The sequence below is a fragment of the Hylobates moloch genome, unplaced genomic scaffold (assembly GCF_009828535.3).
Source record: "Hylobates moloch isolate HMO894 unplaced genomic scaffold, HMol_V3 SCAFFOLD_1, whole genome shotgun sequence".
In the NCBI taxonomy this organism is placed as follows: domain Eukaryota; kingdom Metazoa; phylum Chordata; class Mammalia; order Primates; family Hylobatidae; genus Hylobates; species Hylobates moloch.
Window position 1 is genome coordinate 222091836 of NW_026652276.1, and position 24245 is coordinate 222116080.

Here is a 24245-nt window from a genome sequence, read left to right on the forward strand (position 1 = left end):
TCTGTTCCATTGGTCCATGTGCCTCTTTTTATACCAGTACCATGCTGTTTTGGGAATTATAGCCTTGTATTAATAGTATAGTTTGAAGCTGGGTAACGTGATGTCTCCAGATTTGTTCTTTTTGCTTAGTCTTGCTTCAGCTATTTGGGCTCTTTTTTGTTCCATATGAATTTTAGGATTGTTTTTTCTAGTTCTGTGAACAATGATTGTGGTATTTTGATGGGAATTGCATTGAATTTGCAGATTTCTTTTGGCAGTATGGTCATTTTCACAATATTGTTTCTATCCATCCATGAGCATGGAATGTATTTCCATTTGTTTGTGTTGTCTGTGATTTCTTTCAGCAGTGTTTTGTAGTTTTCCTTGTAGAGATCTTTCACCTCCTTGGTTGGTTATATTCCTAAATATTTTATTTTATTTTAATTTATTTTATTATATTTTTTGCAGCTGCTGTAAAACAGCTCTTGAGTTCTTGATTTGATTCTCAAGTTGGTTGCTGTTGGTGTATAGCAGTGCTACTGATTTGTGTACATTGATTTTGTATCCTGAAACTTTACTGAATTCATTAATCAGATCTAGGAGCTTTTTGGATGAGTCTTTAGGGTTTTCTAGATATATGATCATATCATCAGTGAACAGCAACACTTTGACTTCCTCTTTACTGATTTGGATGGCCTTTATTTCTTTCTCTTGTCGGATTGCTCTGGCTAGGACCCAGTACTATGTTGAATAAAAGTGGTGAGAGTGGACATCCTTATCCTGTTCCAGTTCTTAGGGAGAATACTTTCAACTTTTCCCCATTCTGTATAATGTTAACTGTGGGTTTGTCATAGATGGCTTTTATTACCTTAAGATATGTTCCTTCTATGCCAATTTTGCTGAGGGTTTTAATCATAAGGGGATGCTGGATTTTCTCAAATGCTTTTTCTGCATCTATTGAGATGATCACATGATTTTTATTTTTAATTGTGTTTATGTGGTATATCAAATTTATTGACTTGCATATGTTAAACCAACCTTGCATCCCTGATATGAAACCCACTTGATCATTGTGTATTATCTTTTTGATATGCTGTTGGATTCAGTTAGCAAGTATTTTGTTGAAGATTTTTGTATCTATGTTCATTAGGGATATTGATCTGTAGTTTTCTTTTTCTTTCTTTCTTTTTTTTGTTACGTCCTTTCCTGGTTTTGGCATTAGGGTAACACTGGCTTCATAGAGTGATTTAGGGAGGATCCTCTCTTTCTCTATCTTTTGGAATGTTTTCAGTAGGATTGGTACCAATTCTTCTTTGAAGGTCTGATAGAATTTAGTTACGAACCCATCTGGTCCTGGACCCTTTTTTTGTTGGCAATTTTAAAATTACTGTTTCAACCTCGTTAATTGGTTTTGGTCTGTTTAGAGTTTCTATTTCTTCCTGATTTAATCTACAAAGATTGTATTGATTTTGTTTGTCTTTTCAAAGAACCAGCTTTTTGTTTCATTTATCTTTGTGTTTTTTTTTCCAGTTTCGTTTAGTTCTCCTCTGATCTTTGTTATTCATTTTCTTCTACTGGGTTTGGGCTTGGTTTGTTCTTGTTTCTCTGATTCTTTGAGATGTGAGTTTAGATTGTCAGTTTGTGCTCTTTCAGACTTTTTGATGTAGGCATTTAATACTCTGAACTTTCCTCTTAGCACCGTTTTACTGTATCCCAGACATTTTGGTAGGTTGTGTCACTATTATCATTGAGTTCAAAGAATTTTTTGATTTCCATCTTGATTTCATTGTTGACCCAAAGATCACTCAAGAGCAGATTATTTAATTTCCGTGTATTTGTTTTGTTTTGAGGGTTCCTTTTGGAGTTAATTTCCAATTTTATTGCACTGTGGTCTGAGAGAATACTTGATATGATTTCAGTTTTCTTAAATTATTGAGACTTGTTTTGTGGACTATCTATGGTCTATCTTGGAGATTGTTCCTTGTGCTGATGAAAGTAATGTATATTCTGCAGTTGGGTAGGATGTTCTGTAAATATCTGTTAAGTGCATTTGTTCTAGGGTATAGTTTAAGTCCATTGTTTCTGTGTTAACTTTCTGTCTTGACTTGTTTAGTGCTGCCAGTGGAGTACTGAAGTCTTCCACTACTATTGTGTTGCCAGCTATCTCATTTCTTAGGTCTAGTAGTGATTGTTTTATAAATTTAGGAGCTCCAGTTTTAGGTGCATATATATTAAGGATTGTGATATTTTCCTGTTGGACTAATCCTTTTATTTTTATTTTTATTTTTTGAGAAGGAGTCTCGCTCTTTCACCCAGGCTGGAGTGCAGTGGCGCGATCTCAGCTCACTGCAGGCTCTGCCCCCCAGGGTTCATGCCATCCTCCTGCCTCAGCCTCCCACGTAGCTGAGACTACAGGCACCTGCCACCTCGCCCGGCTAATTTTTTGTATTTTTAGTACAGAAGGGGTTTCACCATGTTGGCCAGGATGGTCTCGATCTCCTGAACTTGTGATCCGCCCGTCTCGGCCTTCCAAAGTACTGGGATTACAGGCGTGAGCCACCGCACCTGGCCCTTTTATTTTTATATAATAGTCCCTCTTTGTCTTTTTAAACTGTTGTTGCTTTATAGTCTGTTTTGTCTGATATAAGAAAAGCTACTCCTGCTCCCTTTTGGTTTCCATTTGCAAGGAGTGTTTTTTTCTATGCTTTAACCTTAAGTTTATGTGAGTCCTTATGTGTTAGGTGAGTCTCTTGAAGACAGCAGATATTTGGTTGGTGGATTTTTATCCATTCTGCCATTCTGTGTCTTTTAAGTGGAGCGTTTAGGCCATTTATATTCAACATTAGTATTGAGGTGTGAGGTATTGTTCTCTTCATCATGCTAGTTGTTGCTTGACTACCTTTTCATTCATTGTGTTATTGTTTTATAGGCCTTGTGAGATTTATGCTTTAAAGGGGTTCTATTTTGGTGTATTTCAAGGTTTTGTTTCAATATTTACAACTCCTTTTAGCATTTCTTGTAGTGCTGGCTTATTAGTGGTGAACACTCTCAGCATTTGTTTGTCTGAAAAAAACTTTATCTCTTCTTCATTTATGAAACTTAGTTTTGCTGGCTACAAAATTCTTGGCTGATAATTGTTTTGTTAAAGGAGGCTAAAGATAGCATCCCAATTCCTTCTGGCTTGTAGGGTTTCTGCTGAGAAGTCTCCTGTTAATCTTATAGGTTTTCCTTTATAGGTTACCTGATGCTTTTGCCTCACAGCTCTTAAGATTCTTTCCCTCATCTTGACTTTAGATAACATGATGACTATGTGTCTGTGTTATGATCTTTTTGCAATGAATTTCCCAGTGTTCTTCGAGTTTCTTGTATTTGGATGTCTAGATCTCTAACAAGACCAGGGAAGTTTTCCTTGATTATTCCTTCAAATATGTTTTCCAAACTTTTAGATTTCTCTTCTTACTTAGGAGGGCCAATTATTCTTATGTTTGATTGCTTAACATAGTCCCAAATTTCTGGAGGCTTTGTTCATTTTTTAAAATTCTTTTTTCTTTGTCTTTGTTGAATTGAGTCAATTAGAGAGCCTTGTCTTTGAGCTCTGAAGTTCTTACTTCTACTTGTTTGACTGTATTGTTGAAACTTTCCAGTGTATTTTGCATTTCTCTAAGTGTGTCTTTCATTTCCAGATGTTGTGATTGTCTTTTCTTTATGATGTCTGTTTCTCTGGAGACTTTTCCATCCATATCCTGTTGTGTGTGTGTGTGTGTGCGTGTGTGCGTGCATGCGTGTGTTTGAAGGAGTCTCGCTCTGTCACCTAGGTTGGAGTGCAGTGTCACGATCTTGGCTCACTGCAACCTCTGCCTCCCAGGTTCAAGCAATTCTCCTGCCTCAGCCTCCTGAGTAGCTAGAATTATAGGCATGCTCCACCATGCCTGGCTAATTTTTGTATTTTTAGTAGAGACAGGGTTACCCCATGTTGGCGACGCTAGTTTCGAACTCCTGACCTCAGGTGATCCACCTGCCTCGGCCTCCCAAAGTGCTGGGATTACAGGTATGAAGGTGTGAGTCACTGTGCCCGGTCTGTTTTTTGTTTTGTTTTCTTTTCTTTTTGAGATGGGGTCTTGCTCTGTCACCCAGGCTGGAGTGCAGTGGCGCGATCTCGGCTCACTGCAAGCTCCGCCTCCTGGGTTCATGCCATTCTCCTGCCTCAGCCTCCCGAGTAGCTGGGACTACAGGCACCCGCCACCATGCCCGGCTAATTTTTTGTGTTTTTTAGTAGAGGTGGGGTTTCACCATGTTAGCCAAGATGGTCTCAATCTCCTGACCTTGTGATCCACCCGCCTTGGCCTCCCAAAGTGCTGGGATTACAGGCGTGAGCCAGTGCATCTGGGCTTTTTTTTTTTTTGACAGAGTCTTGCTGTGTCACCCAGGCTGAAGTACAGTGGCATGATCTCGGCTCACCGCAACCTCTGCCTCCCAGGCTCAAGTGATTCTCCTGCCTCAGCCTCCTGAGTAACTGGGATTACAGTTGCCCATGACCACACTTGGCTGATTTTTATAGTTTTAGTAGAGATAGCATTTCACCATGTTGACCAGGCTGGTCTTGAACTTCTGACCTCAGATGACTGCCCACCTTGGCTTCCCAAAGTGCTGAGCTCACAGGCATGAGCCACTGTGCTCGGCCCTGGCCTGTTTTTTAAAATTTCTTTAAATTCATTTTTACCTTTCTCTGTTACCTCCTTGAGTAGCTTGATAATCAACCATCTGCATTCTTTATCTGGCAATTTAGAGATTCTTCTTGGTTTGGATCCATTGCTGGAGAGCTAGTGTGGATCTTTTGACTGTGGTATAGAACTTTGTTTTGTAATATTACCAGACTTAATTTTCTGATTCTTTTTCATTTGGGTATACTGTTTCAGTGGAAAAATCTGGAACTCAAGGGCTGTGTTCAGATTCTTTTGTCCCACAGGGTAATTCCTTGATGTGGTGCTCTCCCACTTCTGCTAGGAATGGGGCTTCCTGAGAGCCAGACTGCAGTGATTGTTATTGCCCTTCTGGATCTACCAACCCAGAAGGCTACTGGGCTCTGGGCTGGTGCTAGGGAATGTCTGCAAAGAGTCCTGTGATATGATCCATCTTCAGGTCTCCCAGCTGTGGATACCAGCACCTGCTCTGGTGGAGGTGGCATGGGAGTGAAGTAGACTCTGTTAAAGTCCTTGGTTGCAATTTTGTTTAGTGTGCTGGTTTTCTCGAATGCTGGTTATGCTAGCAGTGAAGTTGTCACATAGACAGACTCGGGACCTCTGGTTGGCCAGGATGTTGCAGGTGGTGGAATTAGCTATTGTTTTCTCCTTCTTTGGAGCATGATTTTTCTGTTATGAGTTGCTGTAATGGCTTGAGTTGGTTGGCCTCCAGCCAGGAGGTGGTGCTTTCAAGAGAGCCCCACCTGCAGTAGTAGAAGGGGGATATAAGCTTGCCCTGTGTTTGCCAGATAAGTAATCGGCTTTCTCAGGTCATGGGTGGGGCCATAGAGCTCCCAGGAGTTTATGTCTTTTGTCTTTGGCTGCTAGAGCGGGTAGAGAAAAACCATCAGGAGGGGGCAGTATTAGGCGTGTCTGAGCTCAGACTCTCCTTGGGCAGAACTTGCTGTGCCACTGTGGGGGATAGGGTGATGCTTCTCAGGCCAATGGAGTTATGTTCCCAGGGGGATTGTATTTGTCTCTGCTACATCATACAGATCACCAGGGAAGTGGGGAAAGCCAGCAGTGACAGGCCTCACCCAGCTCCTGTAGCCAGCAAAACTGTTTTCACTCCCTCTGTGCCCTACCAACAGCACTAAATTTATATCCAGACAGCTGGCAAGCAGGGCTGAGATCTTGCCCCAGGCTACTAGCCTCCCCAGTGAGAAAGCAAGCAGGGCCCTCAGGACTTGCTCCTCCCCACCTGCCCGCACGATCTCAGCTCACTGCAACCTCTGCCTCCTGGGTTCAAGTGATTCTCCTGCCTCAGCTTCCCAAGTAGCTGGGACTACAGGCATGCACCACCACATCCAGTTAATTTTTGTATTTTTAGTAGAGACGCAGTTTTACTATGTTGGCCATTCTGGACTTGAACTCCTGACCTCAGGTGGTCCACCCACCTCAGCCTCCCAAAGTGCTGGGATTACAGACGGGAGCCACCATGCCTAGCTGTTATGTAGCTTTAATCAAAGTTATGGATACAGGAAAGCAAAGTTTTCTTCTGGTGGTACATACTACTACAAATAACCTTTTCTTCCTTTTTGTTTCTGTTACTCCCTTCTCGTATATTTGTTGCATACTATTTTATACAAAGAAGTTGATAAATAAAGGAGAAATAAAACTTAGCAATGTAGGAAAAATTATCTTATCAAATGAATTTAAATACATTTTCTCTTACATCAGCACAGTTAAAAATGTCAATTTTTTTGTGAAAAGTTTTAACAGTGCATAGATATATAAAGACATATTATCAAAAGAGTTTTTGCATCCCCTCCAGGTCCTTTATTTCCTATGTTCCCTCAGTTTCTTGTTTCAAGACTTACAACCATAGAACTCCATTTACCCTCCACCCTTTATGTGCTAGTGTTGTCTTAAGTATTACATCTGCATATATTAGAACCCTTACCAGGGAATGTGATGATTTTTGCTTTCAACAGTCTATTTTAATCGTCTCATCTAGTTTAAATAAATTAAAAGGGCCAGCCATGGTGGTTCATGCCTGCAATCCCAGCACTTTAGGAGGCTGAGACAGGTGGATCACCTGAAGTCAGGAGTTTGAGACCAGCCTGGCCAACATAGTGAAACCCTGTCTCTTCTAAAAATACAAAAATTTGCCGGGCATGGTGGCTCATGCCTGTAATCCCAGCTACTCTGGAGGCTGAGGCAGGAGAATTGCTTGAACACAGGAGGCAGAGGTTACAGTGAGCTGAGATCACGCCACTGTACTCCAGCCTGGGCAACAGAGTAAGACTCTGTCTAAAATAAATTAAAATAAAATAAAATAAATTAAAGGACAAAAATATTTACCCAGATATTTACCATTTCTGTTGTTCTTCCTTTATTCTTAAAATTTCAAGTGTCCCTCTGATATAATTTCCTGTTGGCCTGAAGAACTTTCAACATTTCTTTTAGAGCAGGTCTGCTGGTTACATATTCTCTTTTTTTTCCTTCATGTAAAAATGTTTTTATTTCACGGTCATTCCTGAAGGATATTTTCAGCAAATTGTCAAATTCTGGTTTGACAATTCTTTTCTTTCAGTTCTTTAAAGATGTTGTTCCACTGTTTCCTGGTCTCCATGATTTCGGATGTAAAATCAGCAGTCATTTGAATAGTTCTTCCCTTTTATATAATGTGCCACTTTTCTTTCTGGCTGTTTTCAAGATCAACAACAAGAATACTAAAACTTGGTGTTCAGAAGTTTGATTTTGATGTGTCTGGCCACAGTTGATTTTCTTTGCAGGTGTCTTGTTTGGGATTCTAAGCTGCTTTAATCTGTAATTTATGTCCTTCATCAAATTAGGGAAGTTCTGGCCTTTATTTTTTCAAATATTCTTTCTGAACCAATTTACTTTTCCTATCCTTCTTGGATTCCAGTGAAATGAATGTTAGATAATTTGATGTTGCTCTGTTCATTTCTTCCCCCTACCTCTTTGTTCTTCAGATTAGATAATGTCTATTAACCCATCTTCAAATTCATTGACTCTTTTCTTTGTCATTATCTCCATTCAGCTATTGAGCCCAATCAATGACTTTTTCATATATTATATATTTTAGTCCTAAAATTTGCATTTGATTATTTGTTATGCTATTTTTTTCTGTTAGCATTCTAAAATTAAATTTTTTAATGTTTTTATTCTTTTTAGAGACAGGGTCTCACTCTGTTGCCCAGGCTGAGTACAGTGGCACAATCATAGCTCACTGCAGCCTCAAACTTCTGGGCTTAAGTGATCCTCCCCACTTGGCCTCCCAAAATGCTGGGATTACATGCATGAAACACTGCACCCAGCATCTGATGACTTTTGTATTTCTATTCACTTAAGTAGTGTTTACCTTTACCTCATGAAACATAGATGTGATAGGCTTTAAGGTCTTTGTCTAATATTTCTAACATCTGGGTCATCTTGAGGTTGTGATCTCTTGATGTCCTTTTTCCTTGTGATTGTTCACAGTTTGTTGGTTCTATATTGAGTAATTATGGACTGTATCCTGGAAAATCTGAATATTATATCGTGAAGTCTCTCAAGCCTGTTTAATGTTGATTTTTATTTGTTTGTTTTAGCAGGCTAGCAACTTGATTTGATTCAGACAGTTCTGTATCACACAGAGATCTAAATGTAAGAGCTAAAACTATAAAATTCTGAAGAAAGCATATAAGAACATTATTGTGAAATTGGGTTAGGCAAAATGTTCTTGGATAGGACAGGAAAAACATAACCATAAAAAAATTGTTAAATTGTACTTTATCAACATTTAAAAACTTCTGATCTTTGAAATAAACTGTTAAAAAATGAAGAGACTAGCCACAACTGGGAGAAAGTAGTTGCAAAAATATATCTGAAAAGGATTTGTACCCAGAATATATAAATAACTCTTACAACTAAAAATTAAGACAATCAACCCAATTATTAACCCAATTAAAACTTGGGCAAGCCAAGTGTGATGGCTCATGTCTGTAATCCCAGCACTTTGGGAGGCCTAGGTGGGTGGATCACCTGAGGTCAGGAGTTTGAGACCAGCCTGGCCAACATAGTGAAACTCCGTCTCTACTAAAAATACAAAAAATTAGCCAGGTGTGGTGACACGCACCTGTAATCCTAGCTACTTGGGAGGTTGAGGCAGGAGAATTGCTAGAACCTGGGAGGCAGAGGTTGCAGTGAGCTGAGATCGCACCATAGCACTCCAGCCTGGGCGACAAGAGTGAAATTCCCTCTCAAAACAAACAAAACAACAACCAAAAAAAAAAACATGGGCAAATGCTGTGGACACTTCACCAAAGAAGTATAGATGAGAAATAGGTACATGAAATGATGTCTAACATCATAGGTTATTAGGGAAATGCAAATTAAAGCCAACATACTGAGTAGAATGGCTAAAATTAAAAACAGAAAATAAAAAGTGCTGATGTGGATGTGGAGCTAATGGGATTGAAAAATGGTACAGCCACTTTGGAAAACAATTTGCAGATTGTGATAAAGGTAAAAAATACTGACCAAGAGGCCGAACAATTCCATTCCACCCAAGAGAAATGAAAAAATATGTTCACAGAAAAACCTGTACCCCAATTTTTATAGCAACTTTATTCATAATAGTCCAAACTGAGAAACATCCTAAATGTCCATCAACTGGTAAAGAGATAAACAAATTGTAGTACCTATATACAATGGAATACTACTAACTAATAAAAAGGAATAAACTACTGATACATAACCACAATGTGAATAAATCCCAGAATGATTATGCGTAGTGAAAAAAGTCAGAAAAAAGGGCTACATGCTGTATGAGTCTGTTTATATGACATTCTGGAAAAGGTAATACCATAAGGACTGGAAACTATAGGGACAGATCAGTGGTTGTCAATGGCTGGACATGAAGTGAGGGGATTGAACACAAAGGTGGCATGAAGGAACATTTTGGGTAATGGAAATGTTTTTAAATTATGTTAGTGGTTACACAACAGAATATGTTTCCCCAAACTTATTAAACTGTATACCTAAAAAGGCTGAATTTTATGGCATGGAATTACATCATAAGAAACCTGAATTGTTAAAAAAGAGATATTCTTTTTATAGCTTTTTGAATGAATGCCTCCTGTACTTTTTCCTTTTTAAAATTTAGATTTTGCTCTGTAAAATGTGATACAGATATAGCTGAAGTTCTATCCCTCCTACCTTTTCTCTCACTTTCTTTCTTCCCAGAGATAAGCATTGTTCTGAAACTGGTGTGTGTTATTCTCAGGTGTCCATTTTAACTCTTAGGACATATGTATGTATCTATAAATAATATACATACAACTATTTTTATTTAAAAATTATATAGATGCTATTATTCTGTATGAATCTTTTGCAGCTTGCTTTAATCACTTAAAATTGTGTTTTTGAGATTAATCCATGTTAATATATACAGAGCTAATTCATCCATTTTAATTTATGTAGAGTATTCCACTGTATGAATAAATTACAGTTATTTAGCAATTTTTTTCAATAAGGGGACAGTTATTTCCATTTTTTATCTTTTGTTATCAGAAACAATGATCCAATGAACGTTTTCTATAAGTCACCTTTAGCATATGCATAAGAATCTCTTTAGGTAAGGCACCTAGAAATGTTATCACTGGTTTAAAGGATATAACTTTCAACTTTATTAGGCATCACTGAATTGATCTAAAAAATGGTTGTATGAACCATTACGGAAAGTAGCATGGAGGTTCTTCAAAAACTTAAAAATAGAACTACCATATGATCCAGCAATCCCACTACTGGGTATATATCCAAAGGAAATGAAATTAGTATGTCAAAAGGATATTTGCACTGCTATGTTTATTAAAGCATCAATCACAATAGCCAAAATATGGAATCAAACCTAAGTGTCCATCAATGGATGAATGGAAAAAGAAAATGTGGAACATATACACAATGGGATACAATTTAGCCATAAGAAAAGGAAATTCTGTCACTTGTGACAATATGGATGAACCTGGAGGACATTATGCTAAGTGAAATAAGTCAGGCACAAAAATGCAAATATCTTCTCATTCACGTGTGGAATCTAAAAATGTTGATCTTATAGAAGTAGAGAGTAGAATGGTACTTATCAGGGGCTGGGGCAGTTGTGTGGGGTTGGGGAGATGGTTAAAGGATACAGAATTTCAGATAGGAGAAAGTTCAAGAGATCTATTGTACAACAAGTGACTGTCATTAACAATATATTGTATTCTTGAAAAATGCTAAGTGCATGTAAAATGTTCTCATCATAAAAATGATAACTATGTTAGTTAGGCAATGCATATGTTAATTAGCTAGATTTAGTCATTCCATAGTGTATGTATATTTCAAATTTTTTTTTTTTTTTGAGACGGTCTCGCTCTGTCACCCAGGCTGGAGTGCAGTGGTGCGATCTTGGCTCATTGCAACCTCCGACTCCTGGATTCAAGCAATTTTAGTACCTCAGCCTCCTGAGTAGCTGGGATTACAGGTGCCCACCACCACACCTGGCTAATTTTTGTATTTTTAGTAGAGACGGGGTTTCACCATGTTGCCCAGGATAGTCTTGAACTCCTGGCCTCAGGTGATTGACCCGCCTCAGCCTCCCAAAGTGCTGGGATTACATGGGTGAGCCACCACGCCTGGCCATAATGTATGTATATTTCAAAGCAATATGTTGCACACAGTAAATACATCTAATCTAATTTTATCTATCAATTAAAAAAATTTAAAAATGGTCATACTAATTTCCCAGTAGAAATAGATAAATATTTCTGTTTTCTCACTTCTAATTTTCATATAAGCAGATTTGTTAAGCTTGGGGAGAAATAACATCTAATATGCATATTCTGGATTATTAGCAAGATTGTATCTCATTTACCTCATTATCATTCCCCTCCTTTGTCACACTAAGCTGTTCCTTCTTCCGTATTATTCATCTCAGTGATGATACCACTATCCTTCCAGATGCTCAGGTCAGAAGTCTGGGGATTATCTCTGAGTTCCCATCCCTCCTCCCCTACATCCATCCTCCAAATCCCTTTGTTCCTTATCCACAACATTATAATGACCTCCTAACTAGTCTCCTCCCTCCAGCCTACTCTCCCTCCAGTTGATTCTGTTCACTGTAGCAAGAGTATTTGTATTTCTGAAATACAAATCTGATTACGTTACTCGCCACAGCCCCAGAATTCTCCAGTGGCTTCTCATTTCTCTTTGGCATGGTTTACAAGTCTCATCACAAGCTGGCTTCTGTGCCCACAGACTCATATTTCTCCACTCCCTTCCTCAAAATCCTCAGTCTGGTTTTGCTGAGTCATTTTCAGTTTCAGCCGAGGATGGTCTCGGCTCACTGCAACCTCCGCCTCCTGGGTTCAAGTGATTCTCCTACCTCAGCCTCCTAAGTAGCTGGGATTACAGGCATATGCCACCACACCCAGCTAATTTTTGTATTTTTAGTAGAGACGAGATCTCACCATGTTGGCCAAGCTAGTCTCGAACTCCTGACCTCAAATGATCCACCCACCTCGGCCTCCCAAAGTGCTGGAATTAGCTACCATGCTCAGCTGGTTATCTCTAGCTATTCTTAATTCAAGTAATGTTAATTGCTCTTGTTTCTGGGTTCTTAGCCAGTTTCTCTTAATCAAGCATCATATGATCAGCACATCATAGATTCTTTCCAGATCTTGCTTGTTCACTAGTTTTACCTAACTCTTTTTCTTAACACTTTGCTAGTGGAATAATGACCTCAGGCCTGCACAGTGGATCTTAGCTTCTTCCTGCTCCTAGGACTTCTAGAAGCCCCTCAGCAGCAGCATTGATTGAAGAATCAGAGCAATGGGACCGAGTTTTCAGAGAAGAAGGGAAACGTGTAACAGACTGTGAGAATGTTCTAAACAAAATCTTGGCACCAGGAATGTATTTACAATGTTTTTATTATAGAAAATTTCAAACATATATACAAGTGGAGGAATAATGTGAAGAATCCCTACTTACTCATTACCCACTTTCAGGTAACATCAACCCATTCTCTGTCTTGTTTCACATGATTATTATTTTGAAGTGAGTCCTAAAAACATCATGGAAATATCATACAATAGTATGATTTCATTAGCACATATTTCAAAGTACCTGTCTAAATGATTTGGACTTTTTTCTTCATTTAAAACAAAACCAGAAAACATCAGGATGTCTTTTAGTAGGTGAATGGATAAATAAGCTGTGGTATATCCAGACAATGAAATATTACTCAGCACTGAAAAGAAATGAGTTATCAAGCCATGAAAAGACCTGGAAAAAACAAGTGCATATTACTAAGTGAAAGAAGCTAATCTGAAAAGGCCACATATGATATGATTCCAACTATATGACATTCTGCAAAAGGCAAAACTATGGAGACAGTCAAAAGATGAGTGATTGCCAGGGGTTGTGGGGAGGGAGGGATGAATAGTTGGAGTAAAAATAATTTTTAGGGCAGTGAAACTCCTCTCTATGATACTACAATGGTGAATACATTTGTCTAAACCTCACACAATGAACAACACCAAGAGTGAACCCTAATGCAAACTCTGGACTCTGGGTGATAATGATGTGTCCATGCAACTTCATCAGTTGTAACAAATGTCCCAGGCTGGTGGGGGATGTTAATCATGGGGGAGGCTGTGCACTGTGGGACTGGGGACGTGTGACAACTCTTTATACTTTCTGCTCAATTTTGCTGTGAACCTAAAGCTGCTCTAAAATATAAAGTGTATTTTTAAAAGTACAAGTATTATTTTGAAAAAAACAAAAGTAAAGACAAAAACCCCCAGCCTATTTAGGACCTTGTAATGAAGTGCTGATGAGTGACATTATCATGGTACTTTGGCCTAAGGACTCATGAATATAAAGATCTGGGCTGACATGGTCTACTTCCAATCCTGAACTCAAATCTTGGAACTTACAATTTGGACAGAGCAGAAAGTCACCTTCCAATACCAAAGGGAAAGAATCCAGACAAAGATGTTGATGTCATAGAGGTCATTGGAAAATACATTCCAATCAGTGTCCAGAAATCTTAGCATTTAGATTGCTTGGGCAGGAGGCAGTGTCTCAGAGATTAACACAGCCTAGCATAGCCAATGGACCACATAGAAGAACTCTGTTTAAGGGGGCGTAATACTATATGTAAATTGCAGGCACACACGCTTGTGTTAGACTGGCTGCTTCTCTCAGCTTGGTCTTTGGTAGTTTACCTTTCTATCTCATGACTAGGGTGAATTTTGCAATCCTGGGAGGGGCGTGTTTTCTCTTGGCTCCCAGGAGCAGCATTTTTTTTTTTAAAGGTTCTTGGAATCAGACAGAACTATGTGTGAATCCTATCTTTCCTACCAATGACACTTAGATATTCTTCCTTATTAATAAAACAGGTTGGTCACAGCTACGTAGCAAAGCAATTGTAAAATTAAAAAGCATGATATGTGAACTACATGGTGTGTGTTTGCCATTAGTCATTCCTTTCAGTTTAAAGTTGAACCTGCCCTCCTAGGAGTTACCAGAAACTTAATATCTCTGGACTTGGTCAACAGAAATTCCATAAATTAGGCTGGGCGCAGTGGCTCATGCCTATAATCCCAGCACTTTGGGAGGCTGAGGTGGATGGATCACCTGAGGCCAGGAGTTTAAGACTAGCACGGCCAACATGGGGAAATCCCGTCTCTACTAAAAATACAAAAATTAGTCGGCTATGGTGGCGTGCATCTGTAATCCCAGCTACTCAGGAGGCTGAGGCAGAATAATCGCTTGAACCTGGGAGATGGAGGTTGCAGTGAGCCAACATCGCACCACTGCACTCAAGCCTGGGTGACAGAGCGAGACTCCATCTCAAAAAAGAAAAAAAAAAAAAAGGCAGGGTACGGTGGTTCATGCCTGTAATCTCAACACTTTGGGAGGCTGAGGTGGGAGGATCACCTGGGGTCAGGAGTTTGAGACCAGCCTGGTCAACATGGCGAAATCCCGTCTCTACTAAAAATACAAAAACTAGCCAGGTATAGTGGTGCGTGCCTGTAGTCCCAACTACTCAGGAAGCTCACTCCAGCCTGGGCAGCAGAGCAAGACTCCATCTAAAAAAACAAAACAAAACAAAACAAAAAGAAACAAAACAAAACAAAACAAAAAAAAAAGAAAGGAAGAAGAAATTCCATAAACTCTGTCTCTGGCATTTATTACCATTAGATCAGACTCCTGAGTAGACTCTTTTTAAAAAAGTTCTCCATATTTCTTAATTTCTTAATCCAAAAGTTTTCTCAAAGTTTTTCCACAATTCTGCCCTGGGTGACAGGAAGTTCTTGTCCTCAGATACACACCAGAATGTTAGAAATTCTTAGTGAATGGAAACATCCTGCCTTTGAGCAGTCTAATGATAGGTTAGCATTCTGAGAATTCCACATTTATATTTCATCATATCCTCCCTAACCCATTTTGAGTTCTTAATTGAGCCATAATAATTTGGAGAGAATGTATTATTTTCCAATAGCACCATGGGGAATCAGAGTTCCCAGGATGAAAGATAGGTTTGAAAGATAGCTTGGAAACCCTCGAGGAACACTCATTTGCTTCCCAAATTGGACTGCAGTAAGCTTTCCCAGTGACAAGACTGACACTTCATTTGGTCTTTCTAGTATCTCTTTAGTCTCCGTGGCTTTACTCTCCCATTTCCAAAGTGATAGATAACAGTGTTAGTGGTCAGTATCCTCTGAATGGAGGTCGAATAACTTCATGTGATTTATTCATAATAATAGCATCATAATACGTACCCTAGAGGGTTAGGGAGTCAGGAGAGTGTTATGGTTAAACACAAGAGTTTCAAAGCCAGACTGTGGGTTTGAAGCCCAGCTCCACTATTTACTACCCATGTGACTTTGGACACGTCACTTAATCCTTTTAAGCTTGACTTTCCTCATCTGTAAAATGGCAGTAATAATAGCACCTATTTTGTAGTGCTATTAAAATATTAAATGATATCCTCTTGTATTTAAGTGCTCTATAAAAATCTTTTTATGATTTTTCTTAAAATTCTTAACAGAGATGAAAGTATTAAAGTGTGAAAGGCGCAGCACAGTAGGTGCTTACTAAATGCCAGAAGTTGATGATTGATTATTTTCTCTTTCTTCTAACCTTTCCTTCTCCATCAAATGAGCAGCAAAAATGAAACACAAATGGCAAAGTAGCTAAAGTCCTTGACTCTGGATGCAGATTCTTTGGGTTCAAACCTAAATCTAATGTTTACCTGCTATGTAACCTTAGGCAAGTTAATTAATTTCTCTGTGGCTCAGTTTCTTCATCTGTAAAGGAAGGATACTGATAGAACCTACCTCATAGGATTATTCTCAGGATTAAATGGGTTAATAGTAGTAAAGTATTTAATAACAGCCTCAACACACAGTTAGTGCTATATACATATGTAGTAAATACAAGATATTTAATTTGTAAATTTTTAGTACCGAATTCCAGGTGTGTATGTCCTCATTATGTAAATATATTACTATATGGTGAGTATAGACATCTTGAGGTTGCATAAACTATGGATTAATTATATTGTAACAAATAGAGTTTGAAAGTTTAAGGAAGAGAAATATGAAAACCAAATTTATGTGGTTATAATAATAAGTAACATGTATTCATTACTTATTACAGATCAGTTAATGATTCAAATACTTGACATAAATTGTCTCATTTAATTACACCATAAGCCTTTGAGGTAGGAGCTATTATTATCCTTATTTTACAGATGAGGGAAATGAGGCGCAGAGAGACCATGTAACTTGCCTGAGGTCACAGAGTAGAGCCAGGGTTTAAACTCTGAGTCTGACTTCATTGCCTTGGCATGTCCTCATCATGCTCCATGGTCTCTTTGATATGGGAAAAATGTGCTCTGCAGGTCATGGGCTTAGGCTAGTGCCCTGGACACTTTTTGAGTCATCAACCCCTTTGAGATGGGGTGGACCCTCCTCAGAAAAAAATGTACTCACTTAGGTTAGTGTTTATCTTCTACATAGTCTAATGCTAGTTCAAAAATTCCAATAGCATAAATCAAGTTTTTTTCCCCCAAAATATATTGCACTCTTTATTCCAACATGTGTTTAAAAGCACAAAAATAGCCTGGGCAACTTTGTCTGTATAAAAAATTAGCCAGGCATAGCTTGCACATGGCTTGCACCTGTGACCTCAGCTGCTCAAGAGGCTGAGGTGGGAGAATTGTTTGAGCCTGGGTGGCTGAGGCTGCAGTGAACTGTGATTGCACCACTGCACTCCAGCCTGGGGAACAGAGAAAGACCCTGTCTCAAAAAAAAAAAAAAAAAAAGCACAAAAACGAATACCTAAAAAATGCAGGCACTCCTGGTCCTGCTAATTACACAAAAATAAACAGATTAAGGAATAAATTTGGATGTACTGAAGGCTGGCTCAATGAAAAATAAGGTCGTCAATTCAGACACAACACTGAGCTGGTGGTGTGGTTTCTCTGACAGTTACATTAATGGTTAAACTTCCAAAGGCAGATAGGCAACAGATACTACAGAAGTTTTAGGATGTTTTTCGGAGGAGTCATGGAGCAGCTATGCTTCACCACAGTTGCTGGAACACTTTGGCCAGAGTCCTGGGACTTTCCCTTGCTTTCCTAACAGGGAGAGTTTGACGCTGCACCTACACTTGCTTAGGATCTGGCGTTCATCTGTTGAAGCCACAGATCCCTTCGGTTTTATCTTAAGCAACTGTATTAGTCTGTTTTGACATTGCTGATAAATACATATCCGAGACTGGGCAATTTACAAAAGAAAGAGGTTTATTGGAGTTACAGTTCCATGTGGCTGGGGAGGCCTCACAATCATGGCTAAAGGCAAGGAGGAGCAAGTCACATCTTAAGTGGATGGCAGCAGGCAAAGAGAGAGCTTGTGCAGAGAAATACCCATTTTAAAACCATCAGATCTCATGAGATCCATTCAGTATCACAAGAAAAGCACAGGAAAGACCCACCTCCATAATTCAATCACCTCCCACCCGGTTCCTCCTAGGACATGTGGGAATTGTTGGAGTTACAATTCAAGATGAGATGTGGGCGGGGACACAGCAAAACCATGTCAGCATCCATAGGCAACATTTACTGTTTTGATCACCTATTACACATTTGCTTTTTTTTTCTGGATTAGGACACCCTGAATTTCCTTTGGAAAACCATTTCTCCAGGACTCCATTCCTGTGGATTGTGGATTGGGTGGGGGCTCCCTTCTTTCTCCACAGGGAGCACATGTGACCAAGGCCAGATTAATCAGGAGCAGGCCAGTGACCCAAACTGATCCAATCACTATGAATCCAGGGACTTACACCTGAGACACTGAGTAACGGGGTCTCTTCTTTGCTGGAATACAACCTGGGAGGATGAGAGCCGAGGAAGCTGCCGAGTGAATGATAGTCAGAAAGAAACTGAGTCCTAACGACATCATTTGGGCTCCTGGATCAAGTCAGGCTTGAAAATCATTGATATGGTTTGGCTCTGTGTCCCCACTCAAATGTCATGTTGAATTTTAATCCCCATTGTTGGGGTAGGGACCTGGTGGGAGGTGATTAGATCATGGGGGTGGATTTCTTCCTTGCTGTCCTCATGATAGTGAGTGAGTTCTCATGAGATTTGATGGCTTAAAATTGTGTAGCATCTCCTCTTTGCACTCTCTCTCTCTCTCTTGCTCCACCATGATAAAAGTGCTTGCTTCCCCTTCACCTTCTGCCATGATCATAAGTTTTCTGAGGCCTCCCCAGCCATGCTTCCTGTACAGCCTGTGGAACTGTGAGTCAATTAAGCCTCTTTTCTTTATAAATTACCCAGTCTCAGGTAGTTCTTTATAGCAATGTGAGAACAGATTAATACAATCCCTGAGACTTTTCAGTAACAAGCCCAAACCCTTTGCCTACAACAATTTGAGGTGAGTTTCTGTCACTTGCAACAAGAAGAGTCTTAACTAATGTTGCATCTGACAATTGGACTATGGACCTTTGTATTATGCATGGTAGCTTGTGCCTCATTTATAAAGATGTATTTTTCTTTTAAAAACTTGTTTATGTCCTCTTTAAAAAATATAATAAACCTTTGTGATTTTTGAGAACTTTCAGAGATCTTCATGCATCCCTAATTGTTAGTTACCCTTGTAGCATACAGTTATTTCCTACATCAGCAGTGTCCACATGAGATAGCAACAAGTCAAAGACAAAAATGCTGCAGTGGGATTTCGATGGTCAGGTCATGCACCAGAGACTTGGGGCACAGGATTCTCAAAATTAACATTTTAGCAATTTTTTTTAATTGCTACATGATGTGGACTTCAGAATAAAGAGTAGACTAACTCTTCAATCTAAATTCTCAATACTAGACATTATATTTCCTTGCTGTGTTAATTTGTCCTACTGCAATTTATTTCCTTTCCCTGTCATTTCATCAAGTCAGAATTCCCTCCCTCCCTCCCTCCCTCCCTCCCTTCCTTCCTTCCTTCCTTCCTTCCTTCCTTCCTTCCTTCCTTCCTTCCTGAGATAGAGTCTTGCTCTGTCACCCAGGCTGGAGTGCAGTGGCATGATCCCAGCTCATTGCAAATTCTGCCTCCTGGGCTCAAACAATTCTTTCATCTCAGCCTCTTGAGTAGCTGGGACTACGACGTGAGCCTCCACACCCAGCTACTTTTGGTATTTTTTTTGCAGAGACAAGGTTTCGCCATGTTACTCAGGCTGGTCTCAAACTCCTGGGCTCAAGCAACCCATCAGTCTTGGCCTCTCAAAGTGTTGGGATTATAGGCATGAGCCACCACACCCAGCCTAGAATTTTCTTTCAATAGCCTTCATATCTAATATCCATGCTCCTTGAGTTCGTCTGTAGCCTAACTGTATTTGGTAGCCACTAAAGCAAAATGAAAATATTGGAAATGTTCTAGCTCCTTGTTTATTTTAAAATAAAATTTAATCTTTCCCTAAAGTCCACAGTTTATTGACCTTTACATTTTAGATTTTTTGTACTTGTTGATACGGTAAAAGCAGAGACATTTAAATGAGTTTTAATTTAAGAGAAGCTGGTATTTGAGAAGTAAGATTTATGAAATGTCTATTTGAGGACTGATTATTTGCATGTAAAATTATTTTTCACTTTAAACAAAGCTTTCTTTATGTTTCCTATTAATATTCACCCTAGTGAGTTAACTATTTGACTTAATGTATAAAGTTTTACTTAAAATTCTAGAATTTCAGAGCAAGAAGAGTACTTGAAGATACTTTTACATTTGAGGAAGTCAAGGAAAGAGGCAAGTTAAATATTTTGTTCTGGCTGGGCACAGTGGCTTACATCTGTAATCTCAGTACTTTGGGAGGCTGAGGCGGGTGGATCACTTGAGGTCAGGAGTTTGAGACCAGCCTGGCTAACGTGGCAAAACCCTGTCTGTTATAAAAATACAAGAATTAGCTGGGCGTGATAGCACATGCCTGTAATCTCAGCTACTCAAGAGGCTGAGGCAGGAGAATCCCTTGATCCCAGGAAGGGGAGGTTGCAGTGAGCTGAGATTGTGCTATTGCACTCCAGCCTGGGTGATAGAGGGAAAATCTGTCTCAGATATATATATATATATATTTGGTAGATTGAAAATAGGTAGATTATATTACTTTTCTTGAATATTTGCTCCAGTCCCCTTGAAAGGATTACACAGCCCTGCCTATCATCAGTGCCTGTTCATGCCTCCATATAGGTGCAGAATATTACCCCACCCCATTTTCAGACTTGGCCATATCACTTGCTTGGGCCAATGGAAGAGACGGCAAGTATGCTAATTCTGAGCCAAAGCTGAGTTGAGTTGAATTCTGCCTTTTCCTCAACCGCTCCACATCAGTACTTCTAAATCAGGAATTTCATCTGGCATTTGGTCATTGGTGGTGGCAAAAGTTGACTCACAAGGCCAGTTCTGTGGCACTGAAGCTGAGCCTTGAGACTATCGCTCCAGCTTTCCAAGTGATTCTGTGAGCTATTAATACTTTTTAATAAATCCCTTTTCTGCTTAAACTACTGATGAGGATTCTTTTTTTTTTCACTTAAGACATATCCTCTGTACTCTATAGACACATTTTCAGAAACACTTTTTTTGTGATGAAGAGTTCATCTGCATGCTTTCTGAAGAAATGAGAAATAGGTATATTTAGCATGCTTTCTGAAGATATGGGAAATAGGTATATTTAGCATTTAGTATTAAACATATGGTGTGTTTAATACTTTATATGATTTCCAACCCCCATCCCCCCAGTGATCAAGTTGGTGTAGATTAAAAAGGTACTTTACTCAGGATAGGTGAGGCTGTGAAGGACCAAGAATAATCACACTCTTCTATGGGAATGGAAATTGCTATACACTTTTTTTGGTATGAAATTTATTAGTACAGTTTTAAACAGCCTTAGTATTCTGGGTATCATTTATTTCATCTATAATTTTTTTTTGCTTCATAGAAAGAGTTTAATAATCACAGGGCTGGCCAAGTGGAAGGATGGGAGTTAATTCCCAAATCTGTCTCCCAGATAATTTGAAAGCTAGGGTTTCTTAGGGATAGTTTGATAGGCAGGGGGCTAGGGAATGCAGAATGCTGATTGGTTGGGCTGGGGATGAAATCATAGGGCTGTCAAAACTGCCTTTGTGTGGTGAGTCAGTTCCTGGGTGAGGGTCATCAGTCTGGGAGATGTTATTCTACTAGAATGCAAAGTCTGAAAAATACCTCAAACCCCAGTCTTAGGTTTTACAATAGGAATGTTGTCTGTAGGGGCGATTAGGGAACTTACAAATTTTGTGCCCACCCCATGTGCCTCCTGAGCAGTAAACAATGACTAGTTATCATTTATGCATGGGTCTTAGCAGAATTCAGACCCCTCCCATAATTCTAACCTTGTGGGCTGTCATGAGTTTTACAAAGGCAATTCTATCCTTGAACAAGGAGGGGCTATTATTATCCTTGCTTTAAGGTTAAACTATAAATTAATTTCTCCCATAGTTAGCTTGGCCTGTGCCCAGGAAAGAGCAAAGACGGTTGGTTTGAGAGGTTAGAAGCAAGAGGGAGTTAGGTATGTCAGATTTCTCTCACTGCCATAATTTTTGTAAAGACAATTTCCATCCCCAATTTGAGCTTGACCATACTTCATTCTTGAGTTGTGAGCTACAGAGATGGGGAAAGGCTAACAATTGCTTTAACTTCTTGCTGACAGGGAGGTGTAGTGTGGGTAAAAGTTGGCCTGTTGGTAAGAGGAATAAAACCATTTGCTGTCGTCTGCATGTATTCACGGGTGTCTTGTGGGGATCTTGTATTAGGGTTCTCCAGAGGGGTGGAACTAATGGATATATGTATATATGAAAGGGGGTTTATTAAGGAGAATTGACTCACAGGATCGCATGGTGAAGTCCCACGATAGGGCATGTGCAAGCTGAGGAGCAAGGAAGCCAGTAGTGGCTCAGTCCCAGTCCTAAAACCTCAAAAATAGGGAAGCTGACAGTGCAGCCTTTAGTTTGTGGCTGAAGGCCCAAGAACCCTTGGCAAACCACTGGTGTAAGTCCAAGAGTCCAAAAACTGAAGAACCTGGACTGTGATGTTTGAGGGCAGGAAGCATCCAGCATGGGAGAAAGATGAAAGCCAGGAGACTCAGAAAGCCAGTGTATCCCACCTTCTTCTGCCTGCTTCTTCTAGCCGTGTTGGCAGCCCATTGGACGGTTCCCACCCACCTTGAGGGTAGATCTGCCTCTCCCAGTCCACTGACTCAAATGTTAATCTCCTCTGGCAACACCCTCACAGACACACCCAGAAACAATACTTTGTATCCTTCAATCCAATCAAGTTGATGCTTAATATTAACCATCACAGGTCCTAAGGCTTGCATGACAAAGATACTAGTACTCTCCTCTACAGTTTTAGCACAGCACTAAAATGAACAACAGACTGTAAGATAACGAGTCCTAACATAATAACTGAAAGCCCTGGCTTCAGAAGCCCCTGTGGAACAGATCTGAAGTCTTCATCCATCAATTCTGTAACAAAAGTTTTTTTAAGCACAAATCAGGGATGTATGTAAAGATACAGAAAAAGGATGTCATAATAGCACTATTTGGAATAATATTTATAAGGAAAATGATAATATAATATTTATCTATTTATTTTTTGAGACGGAGTCTCACTCTGTTGCCCAAGCTAGAGTGCAGTGGCACAATCTCAGCTCACTGCAAGATCTGCCTCCCGGGTTCAAGTGATTCTCCTGCTTCAGCCTCCCAAGTAGCTGGGACTACAGGCATGCACCACCACTCCTGGCTAATTTTTGTATTTTTAGTAGAGGCGGGGTTTCACCATGTTGGCCAGGATGGTCTTGATCTCTTTACCTTGTGATCTGCCCGCCTCAGCCTCCCAAAGTGCTGGGATTACAGGCATGAGCCACTGCGCCTGGCTCGATAATAATATTTGTAATAAAAACTTGGAACTTAATGTTCCAAGAACTGTAAGACAATTACAAAAGATGTAACACATGCAAAATGGGACTTCCAGAAGGAGAGGAGAGAAAGGAATAAAAAAATTATTTGAAGTCATAATGACTGAGAACTTTCCAAAACATCAACTCAGAGATCTAGGAAGCTCAGAGAACACCAAACAATATAAATATAAAAATATCTACATGTAGCCATATCATATTCAAACTGCAGAAAATCAAAGACAAAGAGAAAAGACTTCAGATAGACTCATCATCATCATCCTTCAACAGTCACTGCATGTGATGTTGGATGATTTCCTCTTGGGGTTCGTTGGTCAACCATTATGGATATCATAGCCACAATCTTACCATGCCTTCTTCATCTCTGATTCTAAGAAGTCCCTTCCTTTCCACTGTTGCCTGGTTGTGTAGTCTGTAACAGAGTCATAAGCTTTGTGCAGTGGCAGTAAGGTAGCCAATGAGGTTTATTTGAGGCGTGATTACTGCTAATTGAAACAGATTCATAGTGCAGAGAGTGGGATTTGTAGTTAGCTACATCTGGATTTTTAAATCCCCATCCTACTGTTTATCAGTGGGATAAACTTGGGCAAATCACTCTCTGAGTGACTCTCTTCATCTGATTAAATGAAGATGGTCACCAACAAATGGGAGCTGGATGCTCATAGTTGGTTTTTTTTTTTTATTTTTTTATTTTTATTTTTTTTTTTGAGATGGAATCTCGCTCTGTCACCCAGGCTGGAGTGCAGTGGCGGGATCTCAGCTCACTGCAGCCCCTGTCTTCCCAGTTCAAGCGATTTTCCTGCCTCAGCCTCCTGAGTAGCTGGCTCATTGCTTTTCTTCTGACCTGCCCTGTCTTTCAGGTATCTGAGGAGGTTCAAGGGGTTCTGGTTTTCTTTGCAGGACTGTCCTTTGACTGTTCCAGAATCTTGCTTTCTGTTCATAATTCCTGCCTCCTCTCTGGCCTTTTTTCTTTCCTCATGTGGATGTTTGGGGTCCCATTATTTTGCTTCTTGATTCTGTTTCTGTGACACCACT

General features: G+C 39.6%; 1 non-coding gene across 1 annotated transcript; it reads left to right on the forward strand.

The window, feature by feature from the left end:
• The first annotated feature begins 23638 nt into the window (after positions 1-23638).
• On the forward strand, positions 23639-23786 carry LOC116809751 (U4 spliceosomal RNA). Its single transcript, XR_009210010.1, has one exon. It is a non-coding gene; the product is annotated as a U4 spliceosomal RNA (small nuclear RNA).
• Positions 23787-24245: the final 459 nt, after the last annotated feature.